This window comes from Sinocyclocheilus rhinocerous, unplaced genomic scaffold (genome assembly GCF_001515625.1).
Source record: "Sinocyclocheilus rhinocerous isolate Xijiao unplaced genomic scaffold, SAMN03320098_v1.1 scaffold848, whole genome shotgun sequence".
NCBI lineage: Eukaryota > Metazoa > Chordata > Actinopteri > Cypriniformes > Cyprinidae > Sinocyclocheilus > Sinocyclocheilus rhinocerous.
In genome coordinates, this window is record NW_015664186.1 from 1177021 (window position 1) to 1188118 (window position 11098).

The 11098-nt window shown below is 36.9% G+C and overlaps 1 protein-coding gene across 1 annotated transcript in view; it reads left to right on the top strand.

The window, feature by feature from the left end:
* Positions 1-2494: 2494 nt before the first annotated feature.
* Positions 2495-11098, top strand: part of LOC107729853 (prickle-like protein 1) — a 30754-nt gene continuing 22150 nt past the window's right edge. Inside the window, exon 1 of the mRNA XM_016540569.1 lies at positions 2495-2705. The gene's annotated coding sequence lies outside the window, so the exon portion shown is untranslated. The remainder of the gene's footprint in view (positions 2706-11098) is intronic.

Consider the following 11098-nt stretch of genomic DNA (forward strand, 5'->3'; position numbering starts at 1 on the left):
TACACTCTTAAAAATAAAGGTGCTTAAAAGGTTCTTCACAGCGATGCCATAGAAGAACCATTTTTGGTTCCACAAAGAACCATTCAGTCAAAGGTTCTTTAAAGAACCATCTCTTTCTTACCTTTTTATAGTCTGAAGAAACTTCTTTCACCACAAAGAACCTTTTGAGAAACAGAAAGGTTCTTCAGATGTTAAAGGTTCTTTATGGAACCATTCGGACACATGTATGAAAAATATGCCCCCTTTTCTTAAAAATTGTATAAAAGCTGATTTTATACAGATGATAATCAAGATGAATAAAAAAAAGAACATTTCTAATATCTTGGCACATATTTTAGACTATACTTTCTTCTATCATGGTAAATCTTATACATCACTGAGCCACAAACATCTGCGTTCATGAAGCCCAAAATGGCAGCTGGATAGACTGACCCCTCTTTCTCAGTCAGATGTGTGCTCTGCCGAGTTAATCTGCACTTCCCTTCACTCCCAGCATGTGTATAGTCTTACCTTTAATGCCCCACTGTAAATAGGATTAGTGTTTCAGTTGTCTGTGGGATACATAAAGGCCTAAAGCGCTGTTAGGGGTCCTTGTCTGAGAAGAGAAGGTGGAGAGAGGAATGAGAGATAGGGAGAGAAAACGATCTACAAGCTGACTTTACGTTTCCAATTGTGGTAGGTGTGTGTATGTGTGTCAGTGTGTGTGCAGATTTAAGATGAATAGGGAGATAAGCCCCTGAGATTAAAATGTATGGTAGAAACATTTTGTCATTGTGTATGTGCGTTAGGGGCAGCCCTGTGAATTAGGTCAGGGGCCCAGGCCGTCTGCTGTCGAGAGCTGCGGAGCCGGTTCTGTCAAGGTGTCAGAAAAGTGATGTTACTGTACTCTAAAGCTGTAAAGTGAACGTCTCAGTGCAAACACACACAGTGACAAGGTACTGACGGACAGGACAGATGGGACTGTCGGTTGAAGAAACTCAGCTGGGTAGCATTAACCTGTCAACATTCCAGTTAATGCATTGCACTTTGAGTAAATAATTTTACTTTGAGTCATCTATTGGATGGGAAGTCTGGATATGCAATAGCTATTTGACTGATATGAATCGAAGTTCTGCCTCTAATTTTAAATATTCAATCAAACATGACAAGGAGGGAGTGTAAGTGCCCTTAAGCAAGCCACTTCACTTCGGGGAGCCTCAAGAGTGCAGTAAATCTCCCTGCCTCCCTTGTCTTGCCAGACTTTCACAGTGCCAGACAACTGGGGTGCTCTTTGCCCTGAAAATATGATGCGTCAAGACTTGTTGCATCAGGTTTGATGTCAATAACATAAAGTGGTATTGGTTCGCACATGTCTTGTCATTGACGTCAGGTCTGGTGTGGTGCGTGTTGACACTTCATATTTAAATATACTCAAGTCAAGTGCGCATGATATTAGAGAGCTACGCGTACATTTTGTTTGTGGACCATTATTGCAGTTTTGGGATCCAGTTTAGGCCTGTGAAGTTGCTGCACTGTGTTTTCTGTCCCATTTTTTTTCTAAAAATGCTAGAATAAAAAAAATTTAAATGATTGCTTTCTCAATAAGTAAAGAAATGTGCATTAGTATGTAAGTGTGCAGGACTTCTTTTATATTTTATTTTTAACAATATGGAATAACAGTACTATTAAAGCTTGTTTCCGCCATGGGTTAAATGTTTCTTTTCAGAATTGCTAGAAAAAATAAAAAATTATGTTTATATTACTGAGTTTATAATTTTGACTTTCTCACAATTATGAGTTTATATCTCATATCCGAGTTCATATCTCACAATTCTGACTTTCCCCCTTGCAATTATTTTGCAGAAAGAATATATAAACTGAGAATATTAACTCGAAATATATACTTATGTTGTGAGATCAGAACTCGGAATTGCAAGAAAAAAGTCAGAATTCTGTGTTTATATGAGTTTTTCTCCGAATTACGAGTTCATATCTCACATTTTAGTTTATATATAGCAATTCTGACTTTTTTCTCAGAATTGCAAGTCTATATATATCTTGCAACTCATGAGTTTATATTTCATAATTCTGAACTGAACAATTTCCAGAATTCCAGCTCATCAGACATTGCTACTGTTCAAAAAAAGTGTAATGGACATTAGAAATAACCAATAAAATATGGTTATGATCTGATTTTTAGTGATGATCAATTATGGCTGCATTTACAGTAGAAATAAAGCATGGCCATTTGTCCCCAGAACATAATTCGAGTGTGAACGGGTTAAAATTGTGATTTAAAATCACAATATCGCACCAATCAGTGTGTGCTTTTGCGCATTAATTCGTCCGATGATGTTTAATTTACTTTGGACCGCTCGGAAAGTGAGAGAGCAGAAGCAAGAATGTGAGTGTGTGGAGGGACTGGTGGGGGCCGCGCGTCTGAGCCAATCAGCGGAGAGTATCGCTCATGTCATTTCAGCGCACTGAACACACAGGCTCTTTAACTGACTGCAGACTGCATGTTTACTCATCGCAGCTGGGATTCAGACTCGCTTTCTGCGTCTCCGCTATGCTGACCCATTGGTTCGCGCTATTTGGATACTGAACAGCTCCACGTCCTCTACAAAGACCGCTGGTTTACCTTCTGTCGTCTGGACTCGAGCAAATGACACAATTTGTGAATATTCTCGAACAGCAACGGAAATAAATCAACTCGTATCGTCCCCGTAAGTATGTTTGTGCATTTCTGTATGCCCTTAAAATACGCGGATTTGTTTTAATTGATACAGGCTCATAAAATGTCGATTTCTAGTATTGTGATGTGCAAAACACGGGGAAATCAGAAACAATCTTTTTCAGCTGCGTAGGCATGAATTAAAGGTAGCCTACCATAATGGAAAGCAAAGAAAGTGCGTGAACTTTCTATGCGCGTGTAGGTCAAGGACAAATAAAAAGAGATTATAAAATGAGATTAAAAAAAAAAAAAAAACCTTGTGCCAAATTCTTTAAAATGCAATCGTTGTATTCATATTGTTTTGAAAGCGTTTATAACTAAATTATTTGATGACCCCAAAATTTAAGAGGTCTAACCATGAAGGAAAAAAGTACGATAATACGCGGTGTCAAAATATCAGATCTTTTTAAAATAACAATGATGGGGGATCTAAAGTGGTCCTTCCTGTTTTATGTTTTTCTTTTCACAAGTAAACAAATATGTTTTCTGCATGTTGGTTACACCATAATGACTTTGGTTTGCCAGACAAAATTAATGCTACAAATTTTTTTTTTAAATAATAATAATAATAATAAAATAAAATTCTGATAGACATTGCAAGTCTCCGGTTAAACCGCCTAGACATTTTACTTTCCGCAATTCAAAGTTCAGAAATCCAAAGCATTGAAAATATTTGAGTATGCATGCCATTTTAATGTACTGAACTGAATAACTTGACTGATGAAACAACTGACTGAATGAACACAAATGATTCAGGCTGTAATTGCATTTATGTGAAAAAGAACTCGATGTGTAACATCTAGAAACTATAGAAACACCGCACTTTACCTACCAACTTTAGACGCACGGTGTGTTACAGCATATGGATGTCTGGTGTGAAGCCCTGCGGGTCTCCAGATGTGTGCACACACACTCAGCTGTTTCTTGTCACTCAGGGCACTACCGGCATTAAAGTCTCTCTTTCCTGTCAATCAGGGTGTCGTTTGGTCTCCTGGCATGTAGCTTACCGATCCATGACCCAAAGACTCACCTTTTCCATAATAAAAAGAAAAGAATGCTGTTAGTTCTTAAATACTAACCGTTGGGGACTATTTCCATATAAGGTAAAAGAGACTCAACCTTTTCGGTTCTCTGTGAGAAATTTGTATGCACGCGAATTGCACAATGGCTGAATGACGCACATTGTCTTACTATATCTTTCGTGAGAGCAGTATATGCATGTGTATATATATACTTTAAACCGCATAATATCCAGCTGTTTCTTATTTTGAGCGAGAATATCGAGTGAGTTCTCTATAAATGAGGTGTTGGTGTCCTCTAGCGGTTCTGCTAGTGAAGATTTGGCCTGAGGATGTCGTCGTGTCCGTTGCTCAGCAACAGATACGAAGAAAACGTCTGAGCAACTGACTAACTTAATATGTTATTTATTAATTTCATAATCTAGTTATCCAAAAATTACATTTTAATCGCACCGGAATATTTAACCCACAAATAAAATGTCATAATTTACTCAACCTCATGTTGTATTGGTTGTGTTAGGCCAGAAAGGCAGCATTACATCAGCGAAAATGAATGACTAAAGTGAAATGTGTTACATGGAAAAAAGGACAATGCTAATTAAACATAAGGCTAAGTAAATAAAGTCAGAATTGGTATTTTTGGGTGAACTACTCCTTTAAGCAATGCCTGGTATTTTAAAAGCCACTCCATGTGGGAGTGAATGACAAACCAGTTAACTAAGTTAGATCCCTGGGGCTTCTCAGGTGAATTGAGTGGAAGTGGCAGATTTCCACATGTGGCACCAGAGATCTGAGATTGTTATGTAAGGACTCGGTTAATAGATGAGCCATTACAACCACATGTGAAGCTCGGTTTCAGCTGACGGTACCAGAGAGTGATTGTAGTGCCTCCCCTTGTTTGGTCTAAATATCTATTAGGTGTGTTTGAAGTTGCCGTTGGGTTGTGCAACTGACTATTATGTAAATGGTTTCAAAAAAGAAATCAGGATTTTAAGATAAAGTCATAAGTAGGTATGGGAATTTCTGTGTGGTTATAGATGGGGAAATCAAATTTGCCTGTCTTGGACATAAACAAAACAATAAAACAAGCATTGTTTAAGCTTTTTTCGTTTGAGTTGGTTAAGCTAAAGCAGTGTTTGGAAATATGATAAATAAATTTGTCTATAGAATGTGAAACAGAGGGATATTTGTGTGAGAACAAGTAGCTACTCAAACGACAGAGAGCAATTCTAACCCCAGATCCTAGCCGAGAGGATATGCTCTGAGGACTGCTTGTATATGTATCTGTGTTGATTTACTAGTGGCGAGCGGAGGAGGTTCACAGTGGCCCATTTATACTGGGAGGCCCTGACGTGTGCTCACCTATGCAAATCACCCCACACCTCAAACACATTTGGCAGCTTTCTATCTGCCCGGCCTGTGAATGCTGCCAAGCATGGAGAGGGGGTCAGAGACAAGCTGCTCTTTAGTTGTGCTGAAAGAGCCAAACAGTCAGATTCGGATACAGGCCAGCTGGTATTTAAACTAGTAACCCCTTCAAACCTCTTCTTAGGCAACAAATATTTTCTCAGATAGCAACGAGAACAACATCAGCGAAGCAAAATAATCTAAAGCAATGCAAGTCAATGCTAGTTGCTGTTTGAAGTTCATGATGCCATTGTAGTCTTTAGTGCCAGTTTAATCATAATGACGGTAAAAGGTAGGAGCACGATCAGCCATATTTGCACCTTGGCTCATAATGACGCTTTCTTATATATTTATGGTTCCACTGAAAAGTTTGACCTTCTTTTTGAGAGAAATTAATATTTTTATTTAGTAAGGACACATTAAATTGGTCAAAATTGACAGTAAAGACTTTTATAATGTTACAAAAGATTTATATTTCAAATAAATGCTGTTCTTTTGAACTTTCAATTTATCCAAGAATCCTGGGGAAAAAAGAATTGCGGTTTCAACAGAAATATTAAGCAGCACAACTGTTTTCAACTTTGATAATAATAAGAAATGTTTCAGTAAAAAATTAGCATATTCAAATGATTTCATGTGACTGGAGTACTGGCTGCTGAAAATTCAGCTTTTCCATCACAAGAATAAATTACATTAAAAAAAAAAAGATATTAATCAAATGCAGTCTTAAAAGATTTCTCTCAGAAACATTAAAAAAAAAAAATCTTACTGACCCCAAACTTTTGAACAATAGTAACAAGCAACACAAAGTCCTACTGAAAGCTAAGTAAAGTCGGTTAAATGTGAGCACAGACAAACTGAGAAAATGGAAATAAGCTGCCATGACTGACAGCTTGTAGGTCAATGCGCTTGCCTGGCTCGATATGGGAGATGCTTGAGTTGTTTCTAATTACTCTGTGCCTGAAAAATGAAACACAAATGTCTGGCCTTGGCTCGCTCATGAAACCAAATCATATCCACGGACATGTTGTGAAACAGCGGGTCGATATTAAAACACATCATATTCCACAATCTGAGTTGAAAGAACATAAAGGAGAAGAGAAAAATTGGGTTATGAGTATGAGGTAAAAACGAGTCAATCTTTTGCAAAGCCAAGGGATCAGAGCAATTGATTAGATTTTTTTTTCTTTCTTGTTTAGTTTTTTGTAAATGCAAGTGAGAACAAGTTGATTTGGCACTGTAGTAATTACCCACAACAGGCAGTATCAGAGCAGGAGATTAAAGGCAGGTAATGATTTGGCTCAGTCAGACAGACGGCTGCCGGCAGCTGCCTTTTAATCAGAGTGTGAGGATGAGACAAGGTAAACATGTGCAGCAGACGTCCAGCAGCCGGCCACTTCTGACAGCGTGGAGATAAGGGCATCTCAGCTGCTGTGGAGGTGATCATACACTCCTCCTGACAGCTGAAAGGTGGCATGCTGCTTGAATTACGGCTGTTTGGATTGAGAAGGAGCAGAGATCAGTGCTTCCGCTGACATGGCAACTGATTGGCATTGAGATAAAATATACATTTACATTACAACTGTAACTGTTTTATAAGAGCAAGTGTGATATTTCAGATACAGATTTCTTGGCTTGTGCGCAAATGGATTTCCCGCTTCCTCCTCTGATTACTCTCATGTGAATGTTGTCACATTCCCAGGCCTTAAAAAGCCAATGCTGATCAACTCATTGAGCCAAGTCACAAATTCAATCAGGATATCCCTATTAAAGTACATGTCTCATTCACATGCTCACCAGTCATTTGAGTCTCAAATATTCTATCAGAGCCGTGGCCTAGTGGTTAATGCATGTGCTCAAACACATTAAGCCATGGTGCTAATATGGTGCCTAAAAATAAGAGAACTGTTCAAGGAAAAGTAGTCCGAAAAATCATGCACTATATATTCTAGGGCTTCTAGCACTATACAATAGATTTATTTGCAAAAGATCAAAATTTAAGTCTTTATTCAATTAATTCAAATGGATATTCAAATATTGATTTTTTTTGGGGTGAAACATTGTTTTAATACAGTAACTATAATGAGAAATGCATAATAATATAAATATAGCATGTCACATATAGGACATTTTTCTAGTTATGCCCAGCTCCAAAATGTTTTGTTTGCTCAAAGTAGTCCTTTGTAAGCACAATATGTATTTTTAAAAAATCCAATAATTGGAAGGAATTACGAACATTTGGAAAAATCATGTAATTTCATTAGTCAAAGGGTATGAGAACCCTGTACAAACAATTTTATAATAGCTGGACTTGCATATTAAGTATTTTAATATCAAAAAACATTTCACCTTTAAGATACTGTAATGGCTTCTTCCGCATAGCATGGGATGGAAGACGTGCTTATAAATTTTCTGTGGCTTACTAATGAATGCTTGGGGCTTTCCAGCACACTGCAACCAAACAAAGATTTTATTGTATGCTTGTTTGGCTTGTAAAGGTATGGGGTTTTAATAGCTAGCATTAGTAACATGTTGTAAAGAATCATCCTGTGTGTTAATATGAATGAACCCCCGGAAACCAGACCATTTGCTTTGCTAGGAAAAAGAAGAAAAGTCAGGACGAGATTCATTATCTAAACGCGTTCAGCTGTGAAATGCAACATGCAAAGGCTTGTTTTGGAGTCTCATCCTTTCTGCTTCTATGGTTTTCATGCCATGAAGCTGCTAAAATTCACACTGTATTATATATCTATATGTGCATGCATGCAATTTACTTTAGAAACCCAGAATCTCTCAAAAGGCCCCTGTTCAGGGACAAAGGGCTTTACGTTTCAATAACACTTGTTGCTCCTCAGAGAGACTTGATGAAGATGATTATACGTTACATTCCCATTATCAAATTCTTCCATGCCTAATGAGCCAAATTGTCTATTTCTCTTTCTCACTTGAGTATCTGCAGAAGATAAACAGATTAATTTAAACACATCTCACTACGTATCATGAATAAGATGACAATATACAGACCAAAAAAAGAACAAATTATGATATCAGTGTCTTTGCAGCACCAAAGATATGCAGTATCACTTTACAATAACCACATGCCCACAAAAGATTAAGCTACAGAGGAAGTAAAGCTTTAGCCCAGGTCTAAGGAACAGAATAGCATTATTTTGTCAGAGGGGCCCCTGACACAGACAGGCATTATGTGAGGCTTACTATATCATCCCATGGTGTTGAATTACATATCATCACCGCCACCCCAAAGCAGCACTATCCTAACAGGTATAAATAGCCTCACAGTGAAAGTAAAGTACAGTCTTGTTTGTCAAAAAGTAGGGTTGGTGATTAGCACCAGGCTTGTCATGTTACCAGCTTATGAATTATGTGAAACAGGCTGGATTGTATAACACCCTATGTGTGTTTTAAGCCCAAACAATCAACCTGCCCCGGGGGTCTAGTGTCATTACTATTGCCCCCCCCCGGTTTTCTGGCTTGCATTTCCCTGCTGAGAGAGGAGTAATTACCCTCCAAATGGGGATGATGCAAGATAACATTCACAGTTGCACAATTTATGATCAGAATGACTGAAGTCTGTGTATGGCACTCTGAACGGTGTGTAGGTGGCCTCCGCTGCGTCTCCAGATCACTTACTAACACTTGACCATTTGACCAAAAATAGGTATGCTAACTTAAGCATTTGAAAATAATTGGACATTCTTGGTTTCATTTTAGATGTTAGGACCACAAATGCCATTTGACATTTAAAGTCGCAATGAAATGGAAGCAGTGACAGATCTTTTTCCGTATTGTGATATATATCAGAGTAAAACAGCTTATCAAAAAACAAAAAAAGTTGGTTCAATCCATCGGTTTTTGGTAGGATAAAGGCAGATCTGAATGTGAGCTTGCAGTCATTTGTGAGAAAGGAGCAGGGTTTAGCAGTCTTTCTCCAGAAGATTGAGTTAAGGTATTTTGAATAAAAATTATGAGGTCAAAGAATATTCAAAAATTTAAAATATACATGGATGAATTGTTCAGAATACGATCAATAACTTGCCTTTAAAAGTAGATAAGATGATTTCCATTTCATACTGACTTTAAAACATTGTTGGTAGGTAACAAATGACCACATATAAAAACATTACTCACCGCTTGACTAAATTAAGTCAAACAAGTCAGTTCACTCAGCAGCCATCTTGGAAACTCCCCAGAGCAGCTATTTCCAGTCATCCAAGTACAGTTCTATAGGTAAAGACTGAAATATTTGTCAATTTTACATTACAATAACATATTTGAAATGAGACATTAACATCGGTGTCATAAATTGCAGTTCTTTAGCACAAAACCTGCAAATATAAACAGTATTTTTCAAGCTAGGCAAGCTAACACACATTTGAAAGTAAACAAACAGACACCGCCTCTTTGAAAAAGGTGATTAGCTTCCTTATCAATGGGGCGGGGATTCCATTCTATTAAAAATATGATTGGTTCTTTTAACTGTAATTCAGTACTACAGCTGAGTGTAATTATTTATGTAACATTTTGTAACACAGCAACGCAATTGCTTATGGGAAAGGTGTCTGTGTTTTACATCCTTTTCTGTGTATTATACATGACTACTCAAGATTGAGTAACTAAACTAATCATATAAAGCTCATTAACAAAAGTTGTTTACTTAGAGCTTTCCTATTACCAAACACGTCGCTAGCCGTACTTTGCAGTTTTTGTTACAGCCACATGAGTGTAAACTGACATTAGACGGTGAGGTTCGTCAACCACATTAAGTCAATGATTTCTTCATCGGCACCTGGTTAAACAGCATGCCAGGATCCGGAGCCAGGAAAAACTAACTAATGAACTAGCAAAGCATATCAGGCTCATTGCTTCAACATGTTTCAGTGTATCCTCGCTAATAAAAACAAATTGCACGGACTTGTACCTCTCCTTGTTATTCCTGTCTGTTGCGCTTCCTCTGTGTGTCGACCTGGGAGTAAAATCTACTTAATAATCACAGTCAGCAGCATTAGGAGCAGATGTTCAGTGTTCGTTTGGTATGAGGAAAATGATTGTAATTAGGAGATGTAGATGTAAGGGCCTGATGCTCTCAGTGGAGTTTGAGGAGGGTTGTTGTTGGGCTGGGTGGTCTTCAGCTCTCTACATGAGGCCCTCAAGAACTTTTTCAGACCACCTCTAATTACACATGATTTTGTGGTTGCAGGACTTTAAATTTAGCTCTCATTATGAGTAATGAATTCACACATGTACAACATATACGCTTAAACGTTAAAAATTGCTGGCTGTCAGACAAATGGCCTGGTGGACACTGTATGTGTACCTTGTCTCTTTAAGTCTAGAACATCCAGTATGGGTCATATTCCAACCCAAACTTAATCAAACAAAGAAACAAACAAAGGAAATAAATAAATTTAAATCAGTTATTATAATTGTAAAGAAAATAGTAATTGATCGTAAAAATACACAAAAATAAATTATTATTAGCATAATGTGAAAAAAATGCAGTCTTTATTACTATTACATTTGTTGTGCTTAAAAGTAATAAATAAAAACAATAAAAAATTTAGTTGTTTATAATATAACAGTAATAATAATAGTAAAATATTATTGTTTATATAATATACTTATTATTAATAGCATGCATTTGATGCAGTATTCTTTATGCATATATATATATATATATATTGTATTACAGCAATTGTGAACTACAAATACAGTGGGGAAAAATTGTGTTAGAGAAATATTCATTAAGAACAACTGGAATTACAATTAAAAAAGTATTTTTAATTTTTTTTAAATTATTTTTAATTATTGTAATTGTTCATAATATATGAAATGATGTCACAAGACAAAAAAAAGATCCTAAAAACAGGCTTCATTTTCAAAAAATGTAATTTCTTGTAAACTCTCAGAAAAAAAGGTACAAAAGCTGTCACTGGGGCAG